This window comes from Chroicocephalus ridibundus, chromosome 2 (assembly GCF_963924245.1).
Source record: "Chroicocephalus ridibundus chromosome 2, bChrRid1.1, whole genome shotgun sequence".
Lineage (NCBI taxonomy): Eukaryota > Metazoa > Chordata > Aves > Charadriiformes > Laridae > Chroicocephalus > Chroicocephalus ridibundus.
The window spans coordinates 90,565,866-90,593,292 of record NC_086285.1 but is presented as its reverse complement, the minus strand read 5'-3'; the positions used below and the strand labels follow the sequence as shown (position 1 = coordinate 90,593,292).

Sequence of the window (27,427 nt, the reverse complement as noted above, 5' to 3'; positions counted from 1 at the left end):
TGAATCTTCGGTTCCGTGTATAGTAGAACAGCCATCACAGGAAGTATAAAAAAAAATCTCAGCAAAAATAATTTGTGTGTCTGGTCATTAGAAAATTTTCCTAGCAGATTAAGGAAATGAATTGAACTTGGCTCTTATACATTTTCTACCTAAAGCATCAAACAACTTTTCTGGTGGCCTTTTGGAGATGGGTGGAAGGTATCTGCTACATTCTTAATATACAGAAAGAGATTTAGACCAGCATGCCTCAGGTAGACAGAACTGACCTCCTGAAGCTTGCAGCGATGGACCTAAAATGTGACTAGGTGTGTACAGCTGCACTGTGAATTGAGGTAATGCCCCATTCAGTATGCTGACTGTTTCAGATCACACTGAGAAGCTCTTAACCTCATGTGGTTTAGCTCACAGCCACAGTAAATTAAAGACAAGTTATGTCCACAGTAACCAGCACTTACACTCTTTGGGGCTCAGCACACTCACGAAAAACTCCAGCCATAACCAAGGACACTCAGCAGATGTCTGAGAGAGACAACCGATAACTCCAGTGCTCTATGCATCCATCTGTCCAAACCACAAACGCCAGAGATGAGCTTAGAGACCCTTCGTACACGAAATTAAAGCTATCAACATAAACATGAGTTGCAATCAAACATAAACACACTGAAAGCTGTGAATCTCTCCATGGTTATTCAAAAGATAGGTTGTTGTTATTATTATCACTATTACTATCATCATCATCGCCTTAAAAATATTTGGCTACATTTCCTCAGTATAACAACTTACCCAGAGTTGGACTTATGCTATTTTTCCAGGCACTGAGAATTACAAAGAACCTGTTTTAATATCCTTCAAGCATTTCTTGACAAATCTTGAAGCCAAAACTGCATTTGTACCGAGCTAAAATCCCACTCATCCTCAAAGATTTTATCAAAGCTGTAGGATTTGACCCTCAGCTAATAGATGTCAGAACAGATATGTGCACAAATTTTCAACCCAGGAAAGCAAGACAGGTAAGACCATGATGGCTAGGCAGAACAAAATAAACAGATCATACCTTAGAGGTATTTCACGAAGCAAAATGGAAAAAGAATCAAAACTTTTATTTTGCTTTATACTAGAAGTTATTCAAGATTACACTTAACTTCTATAACTAACTATACTACTATACAATCAGGAACCATCGATTTTGTCTCAAAGTCGTGTGTTCTACCACTGTGACACAGGTTCTTGCATTAGCTGCTTGTTCAAGATTCTGTGTGAATGCAGTGTTTAGACATCAGAAGATGACCCGTCATCCAGTTTATGTTAAAGGAAACTTCGGGGAGAGCCAGTGCATTTGTCTTATTATTCCAAAACAGTATTTTGGTATTACTATGTACATTTTGGATAACACATTCGTTTTCTATCTAAAATTCCTTTACAAGTGGATCCTATATCACTTTTACTTGATTTTCTACTGTGGTAGCAATGTTATTTAGATGAAAGAACTTAGAAACTTTGGCAACTGTAAGAAGGCTAAAGAATTTTTTTTCTTTCTAAAGCATAAATGCATAAATAAGATGCACTGTGAATTTAGCCTGCAGTACACAAATATGCAAAGGTCCTGCACTTGAAACATAGGATTAAAAATCTCCTGTTGAATGCATTTGTGATTACAGACGGTCGAATGTATATAAAGAATATTTTAGTCCTTTTTAGGGCTTTATACTATGTATTCACTCGATGCTTAGTTATATTATTTCTGCCAAAAGGATGCTTCATATTACCCCAATCTCGAGTAATACAAGCCTTAAAGCAGTTACTAATGCTGCTGTCACTTCTATGTTTGTTATAAAAATTAAAAGTTGCTATATATGTGTTCTCTTAGATAAACAGGTAGGAAAGTTAAGATTATGAACCAGTACTTACCTAGAAAGTATTAAAATGAACTTATAATAAGGGTGAGTTGCTCGGGTTCAAAATAGTGGTTTTTTAAAAAAAGAGAGAAAAAATACATTAGGCTCCCCAGTTCAAGAGGGACAGGGAACTACTGGAGCGAGTCCAGCGTAGGGCAACCAAGATGATTATGGGACTGGAGCACCTCCCTTATGAGGAAAGGCTGAAAGAGCTGGGACTCTTTAGCCTGGAGAAGAGAAGGTTGAGGGGGGACCTGATTAATGTTTACAAGTATCTAAAGGGTGGGTTTAAGGAGGACGGAGCCAGGCTCTTTTCAATGGTTCCCAGTGACAGGACAAGGGGCAATGGGCACAAGCTAGAACATAGGAAGTTCCGTTCAAATACACGGAAAAACTTCTTTACGGTGAGGGTGACAGAGCACTGGAACAGGCTGCCCAGGGAGGTTGTGGAGTCCCCTTCTCTGGAGATTTTCAAGACCCGCCTGGATGCAGCCCTGAGGGATGTGCTTTAGGCAATCCTGCTCTAGCAGGGGAGTTGGACTAGATGATCTCTAGAGGTCCCTTCCAACTCTGAAGATTCCGTGATTCCGTGAATAACTTCTAAGTGACTTGTCAAAGGAAATTTTTTTTTTTGTTTAGGTAATGAGAAAAAAATCACTCAGCTGTATTTTAGGCCTATTTTTAACTAACTGCAGACAACAACAACTTCATTTCGAAGGATCCATGTTATGTCTTTCTGTATGTAAGTTCTGGGGAAAAAAAAATTGGACCCGTGAAATAAAGTGCAAAAAATACCCATAAGCATATTACCCTCTATCTCCTAGCTGAACTTGAGATGTGCTTTCCAACAAGCTTCCTTACATCCTTCCCTATCTCAAGTCTTAGACCGCAGTCTTAGCCCTACATTTAGAATTCATTTAAAACTGTTGTATGAAATCTTTCGAGAATTAAATCCACAACGCCAATGTAGTCGTTTTACTTGGTTTTTTTGTATTTAAACTTTTTAATTGTCATGGGATACAATTCTACCATCCTGCTTCTCACCGATTTACAAAACAGACTGATGTAAGAGAACGGTCCAATATGGTGTTGTATATAGAAGACAGGACTTCTTCCATCATTTTCAACACCTGAAAAATACACCTTCCTACACAATAAATGAATAAGAAAATATTTTAGGTGATTTGAAAGTTAAAATTCAGTATTATATTGAATTGAGAAACAAGCATCTTTTTCTCCAATAATTTCTGTTTTAGATGTAGCTGTATTTATAGGACCACAGAGCTGGTCTGTTGAAACTGGCTTGTCTTAATGTTCAAATAATGCTGACTTGATGCACCTCATTAAACAAGCTCCCAACTTAGCACGCTACTCTAAAAGAGAAGAGTTTAACACAAAAAAAAAAAAAAGAAAAGAAAGTTTCTAACTATTACTTCTCTGAGAAAGACAGACCACAGATAGAAAGTTTGATTGGTATTTACCAGCAAGGCTTTTGTTCCTGTCCCTTCTAACAGGACAGTGGCCTAGTATTCTTGTACCTTCTTCTGGGAAGTCACTGTTCCCTCCAAAATACTCTAAGCATTTATTCAGTCATCACCCACTGTCCTTGGAAAGCAGAAAATTAGACCTGATAGGGCATCTCTGATGGCTCTAAAGGGATAGCATCCAGACACAGAACATCTGAACCTCTAGTTTCTTGGCTCATTCGAAGACATTTCCTTAAATAGGTGACAACTGTACCTTAAGCCCAGCCCAACATTTTTATTAGCAAAGTAAAGTAACTTCCAACCAGATAAACATTTGGCAGCATAGATTTTGTAATTTTTGCTATGCTATGGTCTTTTCTACTAACACAAGGGACATCTACAGGCATGAACATGAATATGCAGTGTCCTCTCTTAAAACACTTTTATCCTTTCTGGAATGGATATTCCTATCCCAGCCGTAAACATACTACTGCTCGTAGAAGGGAAAATTAGGAACCACAAACACCTTCCCTTATACCTTTTACTGACAGACGTCAATGCTTGCCTCAAGAAGTGAAAGAATGCCATTCACTTCAGCAAAATAGAGTTGGCAAACCTTACAGCAGTAAGCTCTTTTGTTGTGGTGTAACTGTTTTACCCTCTTCTTTTCCAAACTATTACTATCCTCACAGATAATTAGCCTGACATTTCCATCACAGTATTAACATGAGCTGCATCCTGGGAAATAATAGTAAGGAAAAGAACACAAGCTGAGAATGCAAAAAGGCTGCAAGAAGTGTGGCTGGGAGAATAACTGTTGGAAGCACATGTATGAAACATGAGGCCACAGGCGCCAGCTTACAATCAGTGAAATTCAGATCATATTTAAGCTCCAGACAAGGTGACATCCATTTGAAACGCATGTTCATAACTGCAGAGGGAGGGAAAAAAAGAGCACTGAGGTTCTACAGCTTTTTTAAGGCATTACTTAGATGAATACTGTATTCTGCTATGTAAGAGTCCTGCCAGCTGTCCGCCTAAGCTGGAAGAGCACTGGGTGTAAGAAGAAAATGATTTATGGAGATATCTTACTGTTATTATGTACCAAATGATGAACTGGCTGAGTAAAATGTACAACATAAGTACGGATGGAAAGTAGAAGTACTTCAGGAAGCTTAAGAAATCATACCCAAAGTGAGTGAATATGCCTTGCAGTCATTTATTAGGGAACGTAAGAGACATGAAGATTCACATTGAAGACCAGCAGGAGATCAGCTTTTATGACAACCTTTGACCTAAACCTGATCATCTAAACCACTCAGATCCTAGCACAATGTGTATTTTTCTGCATTCAAGCACAGGACACTTGGAGAGGAGGGGTAATTTATTAGAACAACCATTACAGATGGCACACAAGCCCCTTATTTGAGTCCTGCACCACCACCACCACCGCTTTTTCTTCACAGAACCTTTCACGTCCCTGGTAGCACTCCCAGTAAATGAATGTTGAAATTGTCAAGAGAACTTCAGCTGCTGACTGGGTGACTGACAGAGCTTTCAGATCAGAAGTCTACCAGTGATCTTAAGACGGTCTTCACATTGTTTGACATTTCAGCCCTTAGAATCAGAGTTAAATAGTAAAATTCTAAGGAAAATCATTCGTGGAAAGGTCTTTTCTTTAGCTTTTTTAGATTGAATAGAAAACTGTTTACAGTAAAGGCAAATTAGGCGCGTGGAAGTTTCCGTGCTAATTGATTTGGAAGAGGTACTAATGCTCGTCAGCAAATCAAGATTTAAGACTACATCACACTTGGATATGTAAAAGCCAATGAAAAACCCGAGAACTTACTGCAAATTGTTCAAGTTTCAGAACTAATTTTAAAGTAGGATGAGGATGAAATGCATTAATCTTGAGGGGGAATGAAGCTAGGGGCAATAAATGCACTCCACTTGTTTACTGAAAGAAGAATACTTGCCTGCAATTTTCTGACACAGTAACATTTTATTTTGAGAAGTACATCGCTAACCATAATTACAATTACTGATCATCAGTGATTGATACATCACTGATCATGATTACAACTATTATAAACTGTGATGTATTTGCTAAAAGGGAAAAAATATTTGAATACCAAGTCCATGTATGATTTTTTCATCTATGGCAAATAACTTACGGAATAAAAAGAGAAGGAGCGTTTGTTATGCAGTTTATAACTAGATTTGAGACACTGGAATAGAATGCACTGAGGAAGTGAGTAGTAATCATAAGCGTATCAGGTCACCTGGTATGCAACTTTGCTAGTACTAAATTGATTGAAGCTAACAATTACTTCATTCAAACCAACACATTGTATTATTTGTACCAGCAATTATTACCATCAGTAGGATTTCCCACATATACCACCCCTTTAAAAAAGTTGCTTTAAACTATTTCTTTCACTGTTTGCATATAAGTTATAGGAAGGAGACAACATCTCTTTTTACTTTATAACAATTTGTGGATATTGAAACTTGCAGGATATCCTGATAGTTTTACTGCAGAGGCAATGATAATGATTTTCTCAATCCTAATTGATTATTTCAGTTCTTACAGTTGTCTCAACGATTTTAAAGCATTTCTATGCATCTCTCCCCTTTCTATAAAGCTACTGTTTCCTCTATCTTCATTTTACATAAATTTCTTGCTCTGAAATTAGTTTTTTTTTAATTATTATTTTTTTAATTTTACCAACCTTCTAACCCTAGGACTAATTAGGCTTTCAGGTAGTATTCTCATTCATTTCATTTCAGGTAGTATTCTCATTCACACTGCTGGCCAGATACAGGATTTGAAGCCAGTGCCCTCAGTTAAGGACACTGTCCTTTACACAGCCATCAATGAACTTTCCTTAGTAAAGGTAAATTGGACTATGGATTATCCAATCTCATTTGGGAGTAGCCCATTTTATTTCCATAGTGAACAGATCAACAATGCCTCCCTGAGCCCTGCTATTCCAGTTCAATTATGTCAAATTAAAAGTGGAAATTACACCATCAGACAATTTGTCACCTAAAGCAATATGGGATCAAGAGGAAATTTCCTTCTGAGAGACTAAAACCAGCTATGTGAGGTTTGGTTGGTTTTGTCTTCCCTTTCTGTCCTTTTTTCAGAGCAGCAAGAGAATGGAAACTGTGCAGCGAGACAAGCAGCGCTATACTTCACACTGTCAAGGCAGCTCTTTTGGCCAGATGGCCCAAGGAAGCTCTCAGAGGAAAGCGTGGTTGCAGGCTGCAACCTTCAAAGCTTTGGGAAGATGTGCAGAGGCCCCCACATACAGCTAAGGCCTCAAATCTTTGACCAGCTCATTCCCTAGATGGATGGTAGCATTTCAGTATTCATCTTCAGTCTGCCCTAGACATGGCTTACGTCTTTATACGGACATACTGTGTTACAAATAAATCTGCAGCCTATCGGTTAAACCTGTGGGACTTTTCATTTCTGCCTTGGATTGCATCTCCATTCCAGGCTCTCTCCTCAGAACCTTCCTGTTACGCCAAAACACAAACATAAGTTATTGAACCAACACAACCTTATGCAGGTCAGCATTTCCAGCATCCCTCAGTGAAAGCGAAGATGAATGCAATGCAGGAGAACCCCTGGCAGCTGCTTTGTCAATTTGAAAGCCAAGTGAGGAGAAAAAATAGCTTAGGAGTTTCAGATACAAAAATAATACAGTATTTTTGCAGAATTCGTTGGTTGTGGATTAATTTCTTACACAGTGGTCTCCATTTTTTTCTTAGAGTAAGGAGATGAATTATAGGTGATGGCTACATATATATGAACATCTCTTTTATATTATACAACTGAGATCTACATAACTTGATGCTGACTGCTACATCTTAGTAATATACGTGAGTGTGTAACTGTGTTTTCAAGACCTATCATGATTCTACAAGTCACATTCAGTGATAAATATGACAGGAAAACACTGCTAGATACACCACCAATGACCTACATTTAATTAATTTTTCTCTTTGCCGAGGCTTCATAGCTGAATCAGACTAGATGTCAGACAACACACAACACACAGATTTAATTCAAAGCTATTGAGACAAAGCCTTTTGTATGCTAGGAGGAAGTAGACAGAACTACATAAAAGCCTTAACTTGGCGGAGATGTGCTTCCTCCTGTTAGTTTTTCCTTATTCTCACAAAGGTGTAGGGAACAAACTGTAATAGTGGACACACCTTCCGAGTCCTGCCTTAGGATCCAGCTTGTCCACTTCAAAGGTCGGAGCTTACCGTTGTAGTGAGCCACGGCAATGGTTATTGATGTATTGCTACTGGTTTATCCAAGAAAGTGTGCACCCAACCAACTTTACCCACTTTAAGATCAAATAAAAAGCAGGTGTAGGACCAGGGCCCTAAATGCATCTTTCATGATATAAGACATCAGCCCCTGAGCCCAGCGTGCATCAGCTCAGTACTAGAGGCCTCAGCTTTCTTTCACTGAAGTCAACAACAAAACTTGCCAAAATATGCAACAGTCTACCTAAAGATAAGAAAATCATAGCACATATTTTTCTTTTGTACTCTGTAAGACTTTGTGACTTCCCATATTTTCCTCTCAATTCTTTCCCTTTAATCATGGCAGCTATTTAACTTATGTAAGTGGACTTTGTATCTGTGATTCCAAATTAACAGCATCTAATTTTTATGTAGTTTTTTGCTATGAAATTCAAACATTAACCATTTATGGGACACCTCCAGGAGAGAGACTGTATACATAATACAGAAAACAAAATGATTCATATGCATCAACTCAAATATATACTTCCGTACTTCATATCATAGATAATTTTCTCCTCATAGTCCTAGTATAACTCATGTCTAAATTCCTAACTTTGTTCTGCAAGCAAGCCCATGAGCTGCAAGAGAGGGGAGGGGGACTTCTTCCAACTACAGCAACAAATTAAGTTGCCTAAAAACAAAAGGTATACTCCAGGAGTAAAAGGCTCCCTGCAAGAAAAGCGAACAAGATCACACCTATCGAGTTCTTTCCATTCACTCATTGAGATTGGACTACTAGAATTTATGTTTTGTAATTAAATTGCACCATAGCTATCAGAGATTCTGAGTAAGTAGCTCAAAAGAGTTTAAACAACTGATGAAATCTTTCCAATTTATTATGGTTCCTCATCAAGGTGACACACTTTTTTCTGAACTTGCAGTGAGGGAAGATGAACCAGAAATCACACTGATGATGCAGAAGACATTCAAGAACTTGACTTGTCTTTAAAAAGAGAGTGTGCACTATGGTTGATTTAACACAGAATGTTTAGAGACGTTACTACGGTTTTTATATTTATTTTTATTTGTTTGCTTGTTTGTTTGTTTATTTTTAGGCTATGCCTGGCCAAAAATTGCAAAGAGTGCCCAAGATACAGAAGGAAAGTGTGGCAATTTCATAGGCATCCATTAAGCTTTTTCCTCTCAAATGGAGGAAAAAATGGAAGATCTCAAATGGAGGTGCTGCTGGAGTGAAGAATACAGCATAACTGGATTAATAAAATTTCAATATGCCTTACAATTAAATAAGTTATTGAAGCTACATTGTGGATAAATGTATTTTCCACTGACTTCAGCATTAGTTTATGCTGAAGTTTCTTTAGCCTAGTGACATTTGAAAGCAGCAAGTTTTATTTCTGAGAGAAATTGCCTGAGCTTACTCTATTATGATTTGACATTTACATCACAGTCATAGCCTGCAGCTCCAGCCAAGATCAAATCCCCACTGTTCATGCACATATAAATGTATGGTCCCTGCTCCAGAGAATTTAAATCTGAGGTCACCTGCTAAGCCAGCTCCAGAAAACCAGAGAATCTAAATAACAAATTAGCAACGTGGCCATTTAGACAACTGCAACCCTGAGGTTATTGTTACCGACACAGAAAAGCCTGAAGGAGGATTTTTGCTCCCCACAGTGAAACTACTTTTTGCATGCAGCCCACATGATCTGGGTAAGTATGCTTTCTAAGACAGAAACCAAACAACATAGATTTGTTGTGTGGCCTAATATTTGAATATAGTAGTTTTTCTTGTGCGTAAACGTCATGCTATGATTCAGACCAGTGAGAAAGGGTCATTAATTTAGAATTCAATTAATTTTGCTTGTACATGAAAGGTTTGCATTACCGATTTCGCCGAAGTTTTATTATGTTTGCTTTGATGAAGGCATACTTCTTAGAAAGACAGGTTTTCATTTTCCATTATAAAAATCAGGACTTGTTGAAGTGCGGACTTGGACCTGTCTTTAGATTGTGAAATATACCTTAACTTGATTTTTATTTAGCAAGACTACAAATTTTGAAGGGCTGTCTGCAAGCCAAAGCCCTTGATGTTTTTCTTAATGCCAAGGCAACTAAATAGTGAACTGTTTAGCTCTGCTTCTGTATCAGTAGATTTTAGTCCCTTCTAAGATCCCTTTCTCATCTACAATATGCTGACATGTATTCAAAAATTAAATTCAAATATACAGAGATAAATATACATCAAATGCACAGCTGTCAACACTTCATCCTTCAAGTTATTTTACCTTGCCTAAAGTCTGCTGCTTGATGCAATTGTGCAGCCTGCCAGTGAGTTGTGAGCACTCGGCGTCCAAAATTCAATTGTATCCTACTTGGAAAGCTCACACAGTGGGACACCAATGAGGTTTCACAACTCTCCTTCATTCTGTCTCCCGTGCGTAGGTGTCCTTTGCAAGAAATTTTCTGGTGTCAGATAACAGAATCACAGAATGGTGGGGGTTGGACGGGACCTCTGGAGATCATCTAGTCCAACCTCCCTGCCAGAGCAGGGTCACCTAGAGCAGGTTGCACAGGAACGCGTCCAGGTGGGTTTTGAATGTCTCCAGAGACGGAAACTTCACCACCTCTCTGGGCAGCCTGTTCCAGTGCTCTGCCACCCTCAAAACACTCCAGGCACTAATAGCATTACAGAGGCAGTACCTTCTCAATCAGCGTAGCAGCAATTGCTGGTGACCCAACCTGTTTTAATTCTGCAGCAACTAAATTAAGATCCATTCTTTCTTATCCAAGATTTCCTTGAGCATGTTAATGAAAGACATTGCCATCTGAAACACTTTTTAAAACAAAATCTATTGCATCTATTGCTTCTTTCTTTGGAAGCATGTCCCGTATAGAGGTTCTCTACAGTATGTATTTTCCAACTGTTTTCTTCAAGATTCTTAGGCTGCCACTATATATAGTATTTTCTTCTATACTCAGCTTGTTGTTTACACATGAAAGACAGTGGGGCTTTTTCGTAATTGTACTATTTTGTAATTTACTAGCAAACTACTTCTCTGAATCAGGAAAATCAAAAGACTTGTTTTGTAAGGCTGGAGAGTTTTTACTTTAAATCTCTCCTTTTGACTAGTTGCTTTCATCTGCTGTATTTGACATTCCTTCATCACTTCATATCAGATAGAGAAAAATGAAAAAGGTAGATATTTTGCTCAAACATAATTTTCTAGGGTTTTATAATTTTTTGGGGGGGGAGGAGTAGGAATATTAGAATTGAATCCTACTACCTATAAAGAGGCTAGAAAGTTTAGCCTAAAAGCCTAAAACCTTTACACTGTAGTTATTTATAATGTGAAGTTACTTATTAGAAATTCCTTTTTCTTCATCTGCAACTAAGTTTGCAGACTTTCTGCTAAAGGAATGCTTTCTTATTAATCAAAATCTTAGTTAAATTCTAGAGTTAACTTTTACTGTTACACTTGGAATACTTTTTGCAATGCTATTTAAATTCCTTTATTGCATGACTGCACTTCTCTGTTGTGCAGGACTTTATTGGTTTGTTGGACATACTTCAAGTCCCATTAAAGATTACTCAGGATTTTGTTTCACTAGTTATTTTTCCACCAATGAACACAAACTATTTTGTTGTACCTTTCACCGATCTTGATTTGATCAATTTTATGCTTTCAGGTCTTTGTTTCAAGTCATTTGCCAATTAAGTTGCTCAAATACATCCTTATTTATTAAAAGTGGCTGCATTTTCTGCTTAGTTAGCAATAGTGGATGAGCCTATTATGAATACATAATGAATTAAAATAATGACTGAGGCCTTAACTGTTATTATCATTTTCTCTGATTTGGTTTATATCAAGACCCATACTATTCATAGTGGAATACTTTGAACTCTGAAGGTTATGGAGAAACTGAGAAGCCGCTTTCAAGTTAGCGAAGCTCTGAAAAGCTTTTAGGCTTTGTGGTGAATTTAAAATCCAGTATTACCGTCACAAAGCTCTTGTCACTGTATGGTCTGAATACATTTCAAATGCAGCCATTAACAGAATTAATGTCTCTGTCCCTGGCCTAGCCTGTAGACAGGCCTGTTAGACATCATTCAGGTAAACACCTCCCTGTGTTCTTCCCCTTGTCTTCATCTGTGAAAGTCTGTTGGACTGTGAAGTCCTTCAAAAGGTTCAAATGTTCCTGAGGCTCCTACTTCATTAATGACAGCACCCTCCCACTCACAAAGAGGGAAGGGAAACGGCGAGAGGAAACTGAAGGAAAAGAGACCATTTCTTCAGCCCAACTCCAAACAGTTCTTTTTGTTGCAAATTTTGGCCTTTTTGAATGCCAAAAACTCAGGTGGTGGTCAATAAGGAAACAAGAGTTGCTCATTTCAGTTGGCCTCCCTACTGTCACCCCTGTGGTTTTACTCCACTGGACTCTCAACACATACCCAGGGCAGCGTTAAGCCACAGTGACCCTTCTTTAGTGTTATCACTTACCAACACTGATTGCATAACAAAGTTTTTTGCTTCATTTTCTGCTTCAGTTTTTGAAAATATATCATCTAAGGTGCACAAATACTTTATTGTAATGCCTGCAATATCTACTTGCAGGTGGTTTATTTGGTTTTTTTCAACTAGATGCTGCTAATAAAGCCTTCTGTTATCATGGTTGGTCAATTTAGGAGCTGTCGAGACATATCAGCATCACAAGAGGCCTTGCTGTCCCTGCCCAAGTCTCCCCCAGGGCTCCCCTCACCTTGCCCACAGCCCAGGACACCATGGCAGCCCCCCAGGGCCACCAGCCCCTGCCCCAGTGAAGCTGCAACAGGGCTGGTCTCCAGTTCCCCACTGCCCTGCCTGGCCATGGGCCCCACCAAGCTGTGCCGTGTCCCAGACAGGCCTCAGCCCGTCCCCGTCTCCAGAATAGTGCCCAATGGTGCCTGGGGCTGGGGCTGCCCCCATGCCTCCCCGGCTGCTCTCCTTGATCCAGCAACTTGTAAAGTCGATACCAGCCCTAATCCACCACCTTGGTGTGACTGCTCCAGCACACTATCTCCTAACTATCTGAGCTTTGTACAGAAGACTTCCCAGCATGACCATTTCTGCATCTGAAGAAACGGTTTCCACTGACTATTTGAAATTATCGATGTGCGGTTTGGCAGATTTGACCCTAAGAGCTGCATGGTGACAGCCACGTCCACAGCAGTTGCCAAGAGAAATGCTGAAATAACTTGACTCTGATTCTAAATACGGCTAATCATTTGGGTTATATGTTCTCTGTGTAAGAAAAAACCCAAGTGCTTATTTTAAAATAATGACAGTCCAGTTCACTCAGCAGCACTGCTGCACAATCAAGTTAGGTGAGTACTGACAGATCAGCAATGCCAGAAATAGGCATAATTTCTCATGACACGATTTCTTAGCAAAGACACGGTAAGGTATTTTGTCAAATAATGCCAAAAAACAAAGTTCAGACCCATGAACTTTTTTTCTGAATGTTTAGGCGTCCACAGGTATGTAAGTCTCATAATGTCACTCAGAACGGGAAGTTTTATGTAGTCTGTCCTGGCAAGAGTGAAGGCGCTAAAACATTAATCACACCCCCTGAAACTCAAAGATCAAGCAGCATACTGGTTGTTTATTTTTCTTGCAAAATGACAGTAAGAGGTATGTCAGTTTGCTAGAAATGGATGTTGCTTCTAGAAGGGTTAAACTAAATTTTCTTGCTTTTCAACATGACCAAATCTGTAATGAAAAATGTTGACACTGTAGACATACGCATGTTATTACCTTCTTTAAATGTAAAACAAAAAATGCTCACATTTATATGCCGAATATCAAACCTCACACTGTATCACCACCTATTTCATTTAATATTCAAATACTTCATTTGTAGTTTGAATTACCTCATTCTTACTCTATCATTCTTTGCAGATGTCTACTACTTGCTAAAAAAATCACTTAAAAATACAGTACAAAAAGAAAATTAGTTGATTAAAATTTTTAGACTCTTTGTATATGCATAGTGATGCAACGTGACCATTACACTGTAAGAAACAAAGTCATTTTATACAGGCTATGGACGATTACTAAAAACGCTAACAATCTCTTGACAACGTTAGTAATTCTTTGACGGCTGTGTCCCCTTGGGGTTTTCTTTGGATTAAACTGAAGTGATTAATGTTCATTTCAGAGCGGTAGAAGGCATTTAAAACTACTGGTAAAGAAAGCACTAGACACGGACAGTTCAGTGTCCTACATTCTAAAACACCTTGCCTGGTGAGGAAGAAAATGTTTTCTGGAGTAAAAATGGAACAGGAATAATTGCAGGGCAGTAAAGCAAATGATGAAGCGAGATCGCTCATTCACACTGATTAAAGCAGCCCTGTGGCATTTAAATATTCACTGGAGTTCCTATGTCTGCTAGGCTTTTCCTGCCGCAGAGACGATACAGCATTATGTAAATCTGCAGTGGTAAAAGACAATTTCCATTAGCAGCAAGGCTGCCAATTTTAATAGGTCTTTTGTTAAGAAAGACCTATTCACTGAACGGTGGAACTGTGTACCATGTATGAAGGGAAAAGTTCAATAGTAGTATTGACAGATGTACCACTCAGTGCAGATGGTGCACACAGAATATTAAAAGCAGTGCTGCCATCTCTTGGTTGGTTTTGGCTGTAGTAGACGTATTCTATTTGCCACGTTTAAAAAAAAAACAAACAAAAACCAAACCTGCAGAAATGAATGCCACAACATGACACTGTTCAGCAATGTCCAAACTACAGGACACGAAAGAGTAACATTTGAATATTTCAGTAAATGGGGCTACCCATACAGATACTTGGGCCGCCCTATCACCCACATCGGAGACATTTATACAGTGGTGGGTTTTTTCCCGCTCTCCCTTCTTGCCTTTGGGATAATTTTACTTCCTGAAAAAAGATCACATTTGGAGTAGAAAGAAGGGAAATGTCTCAGAGAACATTTAGGATATTATCTGTTAAATTCTAAGCTTGAAATCATATGAGACCTGCAGGGAAGATTTCTGCTGGGATTCAGTTGGTTTTTTTACTCAGAAGAATATGTAAGTGTTTTACGTTTCTATTTAATATACATATACACCACTTTTTTATACATACAAGAATATATAAGCAATATAGTTGCCGTGTTTCACTGGTTTCACTGGAATAAAAATCAATTTGATCAACGCTGCACAGATGTTGGGTCCTGCCCTCCTGGCAGAATCCAAAAGGCAAAACTTGCCAGCGAACTGCCAGAATCAGAGCCCTGTCTCTCTTTCCTTCTTGGTTTCAACCCCCCTGATATGCAACAAGGGCTGTATTATATTTCCTTCCATAGGAAAAATACAATAAATCACAATCCAACAGAAGCCTGCATACTGTCTCTCTTACAAATTAACACTCCTAATATTCTTAAAATAGATGCTTATTGTCGTAGACCTACTCACCCAAGCTTTTGCTTGGATATAGAGTTTTGAGATCCCTAAAATCGTCTAGTCTAAATTATTTTTTAATAATTTACAATTTTGTTAATTATTTTTTTCCAAAGAAATAGAACTTCTGTATATATAATACTTGCGTTGAGGATTTTCTCCCTACAACTCAGGCCTCTCATATGTCCATAGTTGTAAAACTAAAACTTGGAGTCAATGACTGGTCTGTCCTAAAAAACTGATTAAAATGTTTTCAAAAGCAAGTTCAGTAGGCACACAAATAATGTAAGGCGCAAAATTCAAAAGCACTTTCTGAAAAACGTATTTCATTTAGGTTTGATTTCTTAATTTAGATCAAAAATTATACACGCAAAAGAAAACAATATCATTCGTTATTCCAACTTCAACAATGAAATGAAGGTTCCTCATTAGCTACTTTCTGTTACCTTTGTGGGGCTCACCCGTGCTTATCATGGAACTATAGAGAAACTGAGGTTGGAAAGGACCTCTGGAGATCAGTTAGCCCGACCCTCTGCTCAGAGCAGGTCCAAATAGATCAGGTTGCTCAGGGTTGTGTTCAGGTGAGGATTCAATATCTCTGAGGATGGAGATTCCACAACCAAACCGCGCACCTGTTCCTAAACCTGACCACTCTTGTGGTGAAAATAAAAAAAAAAACAACCTGTAATATGTAATCAGAATTGCCCATGTTGCTGTTTGTGTCCATCGCCGTTCATTCTGTCACGGCTGGCTCACATCTCACGTGCTGTCCACCAGGTCCCCTGAGCTGCTCTCTACCCAGGCAGCCCCAGCCCCCACTGTTGGATGGGGTTATTCCATTCCAGATGCAGGATTTAATCTGCGCGCAAAATGAAAAGAACTGCAGGACATAAAGGACAATTGTACCAGAGATTAAATGGAGTACAGGGTCGAAAGGTAATAACGAAACGTATTCTTTCCATTTAATACCCACATCTAGCTTTTTTCACAGCAGCTATTCAGCAGCTCAGTTCTTTGTAAACTAGGGTGCAGGTGCAGGATGGGAGAGGCATCAGATTATCAATTATCTGACGTAGCATGACATCCGAGTAACAAATTGCCATTTATAATACAGCTCTGTCGCAGCTTACTACTGCTTTGTTTCTGCATGGATAACTCATGATTCCTCAGCTGCCTTCAGATTTGGATATACATGATGCAGGTAACCACTCTGTGGTAATGGAGAAGGGGAAAAAACCCCATGATTAACAGAATTTAAAATCTGCCGTTGATCTAAGACATTCTGCCTATAGCTGCAAGAGTAGACTAGTAATTAATATATCAGGTACCACAGGAGTAGGAGAGAAATACTCTGGTACTGAGCTGCATGGAAACAAAACCAAAAACATCAGTACGTTGTCCAAACTTAAGTGATTAAAACTCTTTATCTCAACATCAGGAAATCCCATATCCTATATCAATATTGATACATTCAAGCAACTGGTGCACAAAGCCAGTCATTTCTATTTTTTCTTTCAAGATCCCAGCTTTTTTACCTATGTGGATGTAAGGAAAGATTGCCTTTACATGAAGAAACTCAAAGGCTAAATGGATACACGCACCTACTCAACTGAGGTTTTGACCTGACATGTCCAAAATAAAAAAGGATCCTTAAATCCAAAGTTTGCTTAACTATTTAAAACCTGAGAAATTGCAATGGAGTCAAGAACCAGTGGGATATACCATTCTGGACCTACTTTCCAAATATTATTGAACCAAAAGTTCAATAACAAAAATGCTAAGTAGCCCTTGATCAGATTATATTGACTAGTCATGAACATGACAAGAGAAACAGATAAGCTGTAGAAGATGTCATATTACATTACGTACAAATTTTACTTCTAGGTGACCATTAAGAAGAATACATAATCAGCTTTTCTACACAAATAAATAATGTTGGTTAGGAGAACTGTTTAAAATAATTTAAAAAAAAAACCACGAGTAATGCTTTTTAAGATATTATATGCTTGTTGCAATATTTTACCATATAATTCAAGCACCATTTGCCTTGCAAATCAGTGTTTCAAGTTAACAAGTAGCACCCAAAGGGCATAGCCTTGTAGTAAAAAAGTCACCAGATTTAAGAGCTGGGACTGGGACTGTTCGGCCTGGAGGAGAGAAGGCTCAGGGGAATCTTATCCCTGTATATAAATACCCGAAGGGAGGGTGAAAAGAAGAGAGAGCCAGGCTCTTTTCAGTGGTGCCCAGTGACAGGACCAGAGGCAACAGGCACAAGCGGAAACACGGGGGGTTCCCTCTGAATATCAGGAAACACTTACTCACTATGAAGGTGACCGAGCACTGGCACAAGTTGCCCAGAGAGGCTGTGGCGTCTTCATCCTTGGAGATACTCAAGAGCCATCTGGACGTGGTCCTGGGCAAGTGGCTCTGGGTGGACCTCTTGGGAGGTCCCTTCCAACCTCAACCGCTCTGTGATATCAAGTAGGCAGAAGCATAACTTGCGTATGATATGGCATCAGTGTCACCGTACCAAAAGCAAGCATCCTGTGCTAACCGTAGGGAGCTGATGACAATATGTAACCATCAAAACATTTGAAGATAGCCTCCAAGCTATAAAGCATCGTTTCTGTATGACAGTTACTCCTGTAGCTTTCCAGGGCATTACGTTCATTAGTTTCAATAACATTTGGGTCATAAATTAATCACTTTTCTACAGACGCGTACTATATTAACAAGAAAGGTAATTACTACAGTGTTTTATGTACTATTGACATTCCATGAGTATATAAGCTAATTATGAATTTTTATAACAGTACCAGTCTCTGACAATACTTTTTTTCTAGCATTGCTTTAATTACAGTATCTAACCCTGGTATTTTATCTGATGGGACAAACAATAACCTGGAACTAAGTTTTCTACTTATTTTTGATGAGACACCTCTACTCGCATCAGTGCACAACGTGACTGATGGTCATAATATGGAATTATCAGTGTCCTATTTATTGGTCTGTCACTTTCTTTACAAAATACGCCAGACAACAGAATTTGCCCAGTTTCTCACCACCCATACCATGTTTGATATATAGAGCCTAAATAACAATGATCCTCTAAAGACATCATTCTTGTCACTAAGACGCTAGAAAGGAAAACATTCCAACATCTCCAGTCCAGAAACGTGAACAGGTAGAAATATATAATCCTCCAACAATGCATTTCTGGTAATGGGTTCTCCTTCCCTTAAAACCAAAGGAGGCAATACTGAAATGTGCCCCAAAGCTCTTCAGAAAAGGTTTCTGAAAGCTTCACTCACGGAGACCCATTTTATGGGTGGGACTATGTGCCAAAGAGTAATGCAACATTCACCTGTAATCTAATGCTGTCATTTTTCTCTCAGTACCATCCCTAAAGGCTTCCCAGGCTGCAATATGGGAACACTTGATAGTATTGCTTCACACGTTCACTGAACCTCATTTTTCTCTAATGTGTTACTGTTGGGGATTTTCCTAGGAATCATACCGATATTTCCTACTTTAAGAAAAAAAAAAAAATGTGGAAAGCCCCTAATTCAAGGGACGTTTTCAGAAACTACATGATCACATTTATTTATATAACATCAAAATATAGATGGGGGGTAGAACTGTTGACTGGGAGAATAAAATGGAGTGTATCTTTTACTGCCGTTTTATTCACAACAGGTACTACCTCACTGCTCTTTGCTAATACACATTCATGGATTTCTCATCTTGTACTTGAACTAAGACTTCCTTGCACAATGTATAAACTTCAGTTAATGATGGTTTTGTCCTACGTTAAGACCGGAGGGAATATTGCTCTTCCTAAATAAAGATGTCATCAGTTTTGAGTTTAAAGGTTTAAAGATAGCAGTACTTTTATCATCCATGAAGTGGCCAATAGTAATGGCTTAGCTACTGAAACAATTAACACGGATGAGAGAAGACTGAGAATGCTATCCTCATGAAAACTTCCTTAGCGCAGACCATTTCTCCCCTTAAATTCACAAAATTTCCTATTTTAGAAATCCAGCATGGCTTCCAGGATTCAACACAGCTCTGGGCTATTCTGTAAACCCTACGTCCACATGCAGGCTCTGCAGCCTCTGCATCCTCCAGTGTCATGACTCAAATGAAGCCAAGCAGTATCAGTTCTTCCTAACTGCCTGGTAAACACGAGAGTCCCCTTAAAAAGTAATCAGTTGCTGTGGAGACATCTACAGAAAAGGAAAATCTGTCAAAAATTGGTCATTTTTTCCACATCACCATTATAAGGCTAATAGATAGTGGTACATTTAGTACTATTTATCCCTATCCCCTTCTCTGGCACTTCTTACAAGCGAGTTCCCTGGCTATAATGAAAATGAAAAACAAGATGTGCTCCTAGAAATTCCAAGATGAAAGAGTCTGTTAGAAAAAGATAAAAATTTCTTTCACTTCCAGTGTTAACCCATTGTAATGTACTATTTGAGGTCAATTCGCTTTCTCAGGACATCTGGGAGGCACGTTCCACAGTTAGGAACCTTTCCCAGACAAGTTTCCACAGGCTCACCACCTTTAAAGAGGAGCTTTAAGTTTAAGAGCTTATGTTATCCACAGCTGCAATAAGGGTAAAAGCAGCCTTTCTAGCAGCTAAGTATCGGTCTTTTTTGATAGTGGCCCCATGGCATATTTTCTCCTAGGGCCTCATTTCAAAAAAGATCTGAGCTTGTCTCAGGCAAGACTGTTAACTGGAATTCAAAGAAGAAAACCTCTAAGGAGGGAACTGCAAACATTTTTGGGAACATGAATGGGGCCCATTTTACTGCGACTTGTGCCTCCATCCTTCAGGACAGAGAGAAGTGTTGGTCATGGATGCAGCAATGATTTTAACATATCTATGTATTTTCAGTGGGTTTGCCCTAGAGCTGTCTTATCCTACTTCCCTACAGTGCTAGTGTAGGATGTGCACTTTCAGGAAAATATACGTGTCCAGATCTACAGGGCTTAAACTATAACCGTGAAACAAAGAGGAAATTATAACTGCGGTGTGGCTGGGTATCAGGGCTCTGCCTGTGTGCTAACCCAGGACTTTTGTCGTCATTTCCCTCCATGCACCAGAAACTGCCAGGTTTGGGCAAACACAACTGAGACCCTGGACCGATTTGAGCCTGTGGACTGACTGATCTCCAAGCTGGCTGGTTTTTAACAAATATGGTGTCCATGAGAGTCTGTGCCACGAGCATATCCAGATGATCAAATACTCTGAAATCAAGAAGGAACATTTCTCAACTGATGAAGATTGCTAAAGGGCTGTTTCCACTTCCCTATCCTACCATCCTGGAGAGCATTAATTACATTAATTAACACAGATGTATTAGTATTTTAAAACAATATGGTTTGTCTCAACTTACTGCTACACCCTGTACAGAAAACAACTATTTCTCAGGTATAAAAAAGGACTAGCCAGAGTATTCTTGAGAGAGCCCTCTGACTACCCAGGAACACCAGAAAGCATCACATGGAGGTGACCTTTTCATTTAGCAGAAGGAAAGAGGACAACTAAAAAAACATTACAATCACATGAACAGGTTGATTTTGACAAAATCACAGCCTACTGCTTAAAACTTGTGTTTATCTAGGACTTCAGCTCTCTGTAAGTCCAATGTAAACTCACATCCTTAAATATAAATTGCGAGTCAATGTAGCACCAGAACAGTTGTTTTTCACTGAGGAACAGGAAAGTGAGCTGGTCACTTCAGGTGCAAGAAACCCATAGCAAGAGGCTGTCCAAACAGAAGCTAAGGATCTACTTGGAAGAGTTTGAAGCTATCATGTCTTTGAAAGATAGTGTTCCATCAAGGCGATACTCAGTGAAAGATGAGACCTAAACCAGTATGTAATTCAAATCACAGTAAATAATACATTTACACTTTTAGTCCAGAAGGAGTAGGTGAACTAAGGCTCTTTGACAAATCAGATTTATCACCAAGTTGACCACATAATAAATGGAGAAATAAAATGCTGAAATAACCATTAACCAGAAGGGGTTAAAAAGCTCTCCAGACTGGCACACCTTCCTAGATGCAACTAAAGCTGTGTTTGTAACATTGTTAGGCACTAACCTAGGCAGAGGAAAGGTCTCATAATAAATCCTCGTTTATATCATCCTCCACGGTGCCAGGAGCTATTACATCTTGCATGTATTTAAGAGGTGTTGTATTTACATAAATCTTCAGTTTTTCCCAAAACTCTAAAGGGTACATACATAATTATCTATAGTGGACCTACAGCGGAACAGCTTTATTTTAAAAATGCATCCATCTCAATTTCTAATAAACCATTTTTCTTACGAAATTCATGAGTAGCAACTCCACCCTTTACTACTTAAACATCATCCTGGATCATGTGGGATGCTTCTACTGGTTATGCATCAGTTGACCTTGGGATAACATCCACCCCAGAAATAATTTCAGCGCAAGACCTAGACATTTCTGATGAGAGAGAGTGTACAGCTTAACAGAGGTCCAGGTTTGGGGAATTGCATTGCCGCCTGCATCAGCCCAAATGATCCTACAACCACCATCTCGCATTGACACAGCTTGCAGATTTATGCACTGTGTAGCACACAGCCAGTCTTATCACAGCTCATCCACTATCAAGTGTTTGGAAAAGATAAGAATTAATTTGCATTTTTAATGACGGTTCAATGTCTTGACTTCTTTGCAGATGCTACATTGACAAATACAAATTACAGCTGCAAACATTCACTTCCTCTAGGCTTACTACATACATTTTGGGGATATATTTCTTCAATGAAGATCAGGTACTTGTATGGCACCAATTGACACAGGTGAGTAATTATGCAGTATTTAAAGTTATATTAATTCTTTGATGGAGTATTTTAATATATCCTACAACCTCCTGGGTCAGAAGATTACAAGCTTTATTTGCATTCCAACTCCACCCTTTCAGTAACAGAGATCATGAAAAAGGGTTGTCAGTAGATATCCACAACACAGAAATGAATTTTCTCCATCCCTTCTTTTCTTCTTTGTTCTGCTCTCATCAGGAAAATACACATGGAACAATGCAATAGTCCACATTCGTTTGCTAAATTACCCAGTAATTAATGATAGCCATTGTGCAGACTTTTATAGGGCTATCCGCTTTGTTTAGTTTTAACAGATATCATTTGACCAAATGTCCTTGTTAAAAAAAGTATAATAAAATGAATATATGACACCATGACAGAAAACCATTCACAAAAAGACAATCTAAGATACTGTGAATGACCCATGCACTACATATTTGCCTTTACTTTCTCATATAGAAATACCAGAATACTACTTTCTTACTACAAAGGTACCTTACAAAAGTGACGTAAATCTCCTGAGAAGCTAAGCTGAGATGAAGAAGAATTAGTAAACATAAGGGACTTTCAAGGCGTTTTATGTTAAGCACTTAGTTCTGAGACATTTCCAGGAATGTACACTGAGTTTATGTGATTTCTTAAGTCTGTACTCGTAGTTGTATATATCCTGAATTAAACAGTAGTCGCTCACTTTAAAGATGTCAACTTCTTATATTGTGTGACTATGGAACATTAACCATCCCCACTCAAATCTCAATTGATTAATAAGGCAGCACATCTTTGGAAGGATTTGTTAAGGTATGGTGGATAAAGGCATTTATCTAAATTCCATGCTGTCATACACAATACGCAACTTCAATAAAGTATTTAAATCAGCTCAAACATCTTGTACCGTGTGCTTGAACAGCAGCTATTTCAAAAGTGCAACAGCAAATCCCAGGAGGAGCTTCCATGGAAAACATCAGCAGCGGAAGAGGGATCTGGTGCGGCCCTCCTTCCACACCATTAACTTATTTACAATTCCGTTATACACTATAGTATGTTCCACTATACTGACAGTTATATGTAATTCTCACTCACACTAATGCTTTGGTTTTATACCAAAGATATAAAAAGTGCAAGTAAAAAACCTGCCTCAATATTACCTGCTCTATTAAACGCAACACTTAAAGCAGTAAGACGGTGCTATTTCACAAACCTGTAACTTAAAAAAGCAACTTGGTAATATCCAGTTAGGCTAATTAATGTGTGTCCATCAACAGTGGATAAAAACAAGTATGTATTTGTTGGGCTGTATATTTAGTATTAGCTAACAATATATTTGCTACCAAACAACATAGTTGTTTCCTTAGACTTCTATCTCTTAATTTCTAGATTTTTCCTCAGAAGTGAAATCTTTGTTGTTTGTTTTATATCCCTTCCTCTTACCATATAATTGTATTTATCATTTATTATCACTTTATTTGCGTTCTCAGACATTAATATTTTACATTAAGAACTTCATATTTGTACAACTGATTTTAATTGTCTTCTCATGAGAGAATCGTTTGCATCTAAGATGATACATCAAATTCCCTAGCTTCAAAAGAGGCTTAAAGTAATTAGGCCTGTAACTCTTCTTTAAGGCCAACAGGAATTGATAACCTTATCAAGACTTCTTTGAAAATCTTAATTGGGAGATTAATTTATTCTTTTTTTACATTTTTCTTCATTCACCTAATGTACTTTGGATATCTAGTTTTAGTTCTTGTTCACATTTTAGCCATAATTTTTTTCCCCATATTTTTACAAGTCTTTTTTCTATTTTACACCATCTTCTCTTTGTGCTTCCTCGTATTTTTGATGTTCGCTCTACATTTCCATTTCATTTAGGCACAAGACACAATGGCAAGCGTGGACGCAACCTGTGGACGCAGCACATGAGTATGCCTGTGTGAAGTACAGAATACGCTCGTGCTTTTTAGGATAACTGAGAAAAGCATTTCTCTGGCCCGGTGCTCCCAGATACACACAAAATGAAATCACAAACTAAGTTTCTATCCTTCTACATCTTGCCAGCAATGATTAGACAGACATCTTATTGCTGTAATGAAAAACGTTTCATTCGCAGACATCCCCCTCACCTTGCAAAGAAAAGAAAGAAAGAAGGAAAAAAGCCAGGTACTCACCCAGGCCCACACTGAACTACACACTTGGAATCGCAAAGCCGAAGTTAAACTGCAAAGTTCATTCCAACTTGTGAAACCACTGAAGCAAAACCAGATGCTTTCAGCATTTTCTCCAATCCTATACTGACCGCTCCCACCCTTTAGACATTTGTCTTGCTAATTGATCTATTCTTGGTTGCTTTTTATCACCAATGCGCTCAATTTTTTTTAATTTATTGAAGTTGAAGAATTTTTCTATTGCTAGCTTTTGCATCCCTCCAGACTGATGTTAAATAAAGACGACAGGCAATGTCCACAGAATAGTACATGTTACTGTATGTATCAGAAATTTTTATCTGCAAGGTAAACTATTCACAATACACTAGAGACCGTGTAAACTTAATCTGAGTCACTGCGGCAATACTACCTCCTTACTTTGGTGAAAATATTTCAGGGCAACGTTTGAACTATTTCAAAAATGCAATCAAAGAAGTCTTCGTGTTTGCTGTCAATGACTTGTGCTTTTAGTAAAATATAGATGTAGTCATTCATGTCCGATTACCTGACTTGAAAGACAACAAAATGACATATAGCTCTGGTGTCCCAAGGCCCCTTCAGGGTGGTGAGGAAGGTTGCCTTCTTTCTGAGGCAACCAGAACAGCACTGCTGAAGCCCCTACCTCCACCACTTAGTTAACTAATAGTTAAATAGCATTGGCCCTTACTTTCAAGGAGCTTTTTTGAATTAATTCAATTTCCTCCCTTTGACCTCCATAATGGAGCATTAGTAAGTCTGCAGGGGATGAAACAAGGCATTAGTACTGTTTTTTGACTGTTTTTATTTTTTAGGCTGATTTTAGATAGCCAACCTTAAGACTGCAGTAAGGACATCTTTCTGCAAATGCAAGGATTGTACATAAACACTAACTAAATACACTGATAGAACAGGATAAAATTTGACATTTGGGAAAGTAGGAACTGCTACTAAATCAAATTTTTAGAGTGACATAAAATTCTGACTTTAATAGAAGGAATAAATCAACTAGTGTATATTCTGATATTTAATTGCGTGCCCTGCAGCACAGCATCTGCGTACAAACTAGAATTTTACTGGAAAACAAGGAACAATTTTCGGTAAACACAAGCAGTTAGAAATAAGAAAATCACTTATGGAGAAAGGAATTATACACATTCTGGAACCATGAAAAAGCTGGTAGAAATTAAGCTTCCCAAGTATTTCTCAACAGTTGTCTTGATTGAGACTGTTTCAGTTCAGCACAGCCAATAGCAGATGTATGGAAGACAACTCTCTCTCTCTCTCTCTTAGACAAACAGGAGTCACAAACATCAACTTAAGTTTCCAAGAAGTTAAAATTCCTTGAAACTACTTAATCATTTTTGTTGTCACAGCATCTTCCTCTATTGCCTGATACAATAGTTCAATATTTCAGAATTTCAATTGAGATAAAGTAGATATCTACTGTTCACTTAGGTGTCACTCATTTAGGTCCTCTAGAAGAAGAGTAAAACTTTTACTGAGATACTCACAAAACAATGAAAAGGAAAAATTAATGAACAGGATAATAAACGGCTTCCACCACTTTCCTTGTGTGCTCTTTACAGCGTTTAAAAATTTGAGATAGCTTAAGGGTCTACACTGGATAACCAGTTTTGTACGTTACTGGTGGGGTGTCCTTCAGATCCTCAAAAGGAACATGTTTGTTACGCTGCAACATGTGTTTTTCAATAAATATCCTGCCAGTCTGGGGCCTCATGCTGAGCACACACACACCAGTGATGAAATTTTGATTAACTGATTCAGGATAGGGCTCCTAAGGAGGTCAAGATAACTCCCTGTCCGATGAATTTACTTGAAGGCTATGGACTCAATGGCCATCAACACATTTAATGTCAGTATTTCAGTGTTTTGGAACAGTGTCCCAAATTCAGTGCTGTCACACACAGCTATAACTTCAGTGAAATCCACGGACTTCCATGCAATTTTCAGTGGCTAATTTGTCACCTTGACAGACAGGGTGCCTGTTGAAACATGACTGAGTTTTGTAATGTCCACCATTTATGACATTTACGAGCCAGCAAAACCACAAAATGGGATTACACAGTAAATAACATCACAAAAACTAAATATTGCTCATAGTAGTGGAACCTCTGTGTACAGAGAATAATGAAAACTGAAATCAAACAGTCATGCATGAAACTTACTATAGCTAATTTATGAGAAATGTAAGGTTTTCCTTTTTCTCCTCAATATAAACCCATCGCTCCCATTACAGTCCACACTCACACTTTACACTTCCCCTCTCTTGAGAGCCCACAGTCAGGAAGTGTTCTTGAATTAGTTCATTATCTCAAAAAATGGATTTAAAAATCCTCATTCTTAAATCCATGACAGTTCTGGAAGTCACTACTGGCAAATAAATTGGCTATTCCCCTTGAGGCATGTGGGCTCAAGACCACAATTCTGACTCGGCAGCTGTAGCCTCAAGAGTGCTGATTGAAAGAGTTTCGGCGTTTGTTTGATTGTAACTGCAGGGTTAAACCAGGAAAATTCCAGTGCAGAAACGGTACTCGAAGATGTGCTTAACTTGAAACAAATGCTATTAGCTCTTATCTTGAATCGAGGCCTTACTGCTCCTCTCCTGAATTACAGAAAGGATTAAATTCAAGTCCTTTTGTTGCATCTACAGTTCTGAAATGTTTGTTGTCAATCACTGGTTGTAAAAGTAAAATGAAGAGCAGTTAATCTTTACAGAACGAAAAGTTTGTCAAAACTAAAGGCATTCTCCATACTTATTTCTATTTTTCTTTCTTCTTCGTAGAAGCACCTCCCGTTGTGTGACTTTGGAAGTTACTCAAACTCATTTTATCATATCACTGTCATGCTGAAAAAAACAGACAGTTATATGAAGCATAAATTTATATTTTTTCTGTTCTTACACTGTGGCCACTCAGCTTTTCTCCTGCAGACCCCCAACATATAATTGGAGTAGTCATCAATAAATACTGTACACATTTGTTCAAACATGAAATACAGATATACACTACTATCCCAACATTTGTCCTTTTGAACTAGACATTTTAATAAACTCCTTCCCCCCTCCCCAAATCAGAAAAATTATTACAAGCAATAAGCAAAAACTACAACATGTATAATTGCATCTCTTGTCATCTGCCAAGCTAGTATTCAGTCAAAGGTATTTTCCTACTGCCATAGAATCATAGAATGGTTTGGGTTGGAAGGGACCTTTAGAGATCATCTAGTCTCAACTCGATGATGAGAAAGACTAGA

The 27,427-nt window shown here is 38.4% G+C and overlaps 1 protein-coding gene and 1 long non-coding RNA gene across 5 annotated transcripts in view; one reads left to right on the top strand and one right to left on the bottom strand.

Moving 5' to 3' along the window:
- The window catches only part of CTNND2 (catenin delta 2), a 680,238-nt gene that overhangs the window by 356,341 nt on the left and 296,470 nt on the right, over positions 1–27,427 (bottom strand). The window lies entirely within an intron of this gene.
- Positions 9,268–25,603, top strand: LOC134511732 (uncharacterized). The gene is made up of 3 exons (XR_010069965.1): positions 9,268–9,361; positions 21,827–21,950; positions 23,844–25,603. It is a non-coding gene; the product is annotated as an uncharacterized LOC134511732 (long non-coding RNA).